The following is a 3131-nucleotide window of genomic DNA, read 5'->3' as shown; positions in this document are numbered from 1 at the left end:
AAAATAACACAAAATTAAATATTTCACTTTATGTACTGACTCCCAAAATTCTGTGTACAGGATTACAAATTGAGCTCATACCGTAGTAGAAAAATGAGATCAAAAATAGGAATACATATCACATGGAAAGAAAAAATCAGTTTAAAATGAGATCAAGAATCGCAATACATATCACATCCAAAGAGAAAAACAATAGGTTAGACAGAAAAGACATGAACTAAAGAAAGAAAACACACGCAAGCGCCAACCGGAGGTAAAATCTTAGAGCGTGAGCAAAATCCAAGGGCACGTGCCTGACATCGGTCATTGGCATCCAAGGAAACGAGGACACACGGATCTAAACATTGAAGAGAAAAAGAGCCCGATGTACTGCTCAACGACGTTACTAGTACATCGGGCTCTTTTCTCTTAAATGTTTAGATCCGTCTGTGCTCATTTCCTTGGCTGCCAGTGCCAGATGTCAAGCACGTGCCCTTGGATTTTTGCTTGCGCTCCAAGATTTTACCTCTGGTTGGCACGTGTGTGTGTGAATTCTCTTTCCTTAGTCCATGTCTTTTCCTGCTGCTCCATTCCTTCCAGATCATGCAGTCAATTAAAAGGAAGATTCAAAACTGCTCCAATATCGAATCAAAACAAAAATCAATCTATCTCTTCCTCACATTCCGAAATGAGCTGCATAATCTTTGCCTCGCACCCGGATGCCATCTTTCTTGGCATCCTGTCTAAGCTGAGGCGGACAGACAGGCCAAACGCCTCATTCTCAGTCATTTTTTTTTAGCTGTCCCAAGAGCTCTTCCACAAATGCATCAGTATTTTTTCCTTTGTTTTTTGTTTCTTAGCTTCACGTTTGTCTCCTTCAGCGAGATATTTTGGTGCCGCTGTGGTGAGCACTGGTGGTTGCAAAGGTGATGTTGGCAGTAATGGTGTCGATGCACCTGCATGCAATGCGACATCCAAGAAACTCTGTCATATGTGAGGACGATCTACTGCTCTGCATGGTCATGAGGATGTCCTCTACAGTATCGCCATCGCCAGTAGAAGAGGAAGCGGCTTTGAGGCTGCATGTAGTTCTGCAAAGTAAAAGTTTACATGGATATAGAAATACCAGGCCCGCACTGGCAAGGCTGAAAAATTTCATTTGTGTGCAAACATCATTCGGGCACGTTAGTGGCACGTGCTGTGCATGCTGGAAAGTGTCAAGGATAAATAATATTGTACAGCACATGGACAGGCCTCTTTTGCATTTTTATCACTGATTAATATTCAATGAATTTTTCTTTATATACTGTTCTCTGTTAAGGAGACTAAACCAATGGGACAAAATGCGCAGAAATGTGCCTGACTAGCTTTAATCCCTCAACTATTGTGCAAGAAAAAAAACAGCATGTGTTAATTATAGTAAACGCAGCATTTTTTATTAACACACAAAAAAAAGTATTATTGATGCACACTTCAAAAATGCAAAATGTCATCTGGATTCCGGCCGCGAAAAGACTCGCAAGCAAGGTTCCCTGCACCGCATGACAACAGCGTCGTGTGAGGAAGGAGTACAACGGATCCAATGCGGCGAATAAAATACTGTTGTTTCGAGAAAAACAGCAAACACGCGATTAAAAAGATCAGCATTTACGGTTACCTCAATACTAAACAACAATAAATGGTGTCGGAGAACCCTGACAATGCATAAAAACTATCTTCCTCGGGCGGCCGCAATCCTTGTAGAAAGCCGTGAACTCGGCGAATTCCCATGTTCTCCGGGACACATAGACGCTGCCGCTCCGTTGGCTACCTCTATTGCTTTGAGCTCCCTGGTGTAGCGGTCCCTCAAGCGCTTCCATAGTTTATGGCAATCTTCAACTGAAACAAAAAAGCAAGAAAAAAACCACACACATTGACATATGCGTACCGGTTCCGGAGATGTGTGCACATGTGTACGCAGCACTGACGCACTTGTCGAGAGGCCTGCGTACAAGCGGATTTGCTCCCAGGCATTCTTTTTTCGCTCCACGTCGCGGTAATCCATACGTTTATAGCAAAAGGAACCACGCCATCCGCAGGACCGGAAAGTCGTTGTCCAATGTTCCATCACCTTTTATGAGCGCGAATGGTAGCGCCCTCTGCAGCTCCGTTGTCTTGTTCACGAGGGACCTTATGAACATGCGACGCCGGTAGGCGTCACTTTGGCGCCGCTTCTTTCGGTTATCGAGGTCAGTCAGTTTGCTTTTTGAGGTGCGCACGAGCGCAATGACGATGGTACCACTGGTATCGCCTACCGCCCATCCATGCGGAGACATTATGGCGAGACCCGCGACGGCAGTGCAGCAAGGAAGGACAAGCAGCCAGCTATACTCCGCTTCATACATCAGGTGCAACGCTCTGAAAGGTTCGGAAGTAGTCCGGATGGGAAAATAAAGGGAGGCGTGTTACTCCGCGCTTGTTCTCTGCCTCAGTGGTCTATGGCACGAGAAAGCGATAGCCTGTTGTCAGCAATAACAGTGCATTGAATCAAGATCATGACAAATGTGTCATTTGGTAAGCTTACAGGCAAAGCATTTACAATGTTTCGCTTACCAAAAAACGCACTACTTTTTGGTCGCGGATGCAGGCAGCGCGAACAAGAGCTCTAGCTTTGACAGCGTTGCACATGATGTTTGAAACGGAGTGTGAGCGGGAGCCTGTCTACGCATGCGCGAGGAGCGACGCGCGACCAAGCGAGAGCGGGGCGCCGATAGCTGTGCATGACAGATCTTCTTCTGTGGTTGTAGGAAAGGATGAAGGTGGGAAGACACGGGCTTGTCTACTGGAGGGCTAGCCTCCACGCCCACTGCCGGCGTGTCATAGGGGGAGGAGGGGAGGGGAAAAAGATTGAAAGAGGAGAGGGTAGGCGCGCAGCCGCAGTGATAGTCAGTTGACATGTGCTGTCCCCTGTGGCCTACAGGCGGCCGGAGAGGCCGGTGGCCTCCAGGAAGGAGAGGAGGTGCCGGAAGGCCTTGGCAGGATGGTGACCGCCGGGGAAGAGAAGGTGGTCCGCTGAGCTGCAGGGGAGGCCCATGGAGTGGTAGTGCGCCTCCATGATAATCCTTGCGGACACAGTCAGGTCAGTCACACAGGAGGTGCTGGGTTGTCTCTTC

At 47.5% G+C, this 3131-nt stretch overlaps 1 pseudogene; it reads right to left on the bottom strand.

Annotated features, from left to right (window-relative positions):
- Window positions 1-639: 639 nt before the first annotated feature.
- On the bottom strand, window positions 640-2086 carry LOC144119884 (uncharacterized; annotated as a pseudogene).
- Window positions 2087-3131: the final 1045 nt, after the last annotated feature.

Source organism: Amblyomma americanum, chromosome 2 (assembly GCF_052857255.1).
Source record: "Amblyomma americanum isolate KBUSLIRL-KWMA chromosome 2, ASM5285725v1, whole genome shotgun sequence".
NCBI lineage: Eukaryota > Metazoa > Arthropoda > Arachnida > Ixodida > Ixodidae > Amblyomma > Amblyomma americanum.
Note: the sequence above shows the minus strand (reverse complement) of the source record. Positions and strands in the feature narration are given on the sequence as shown.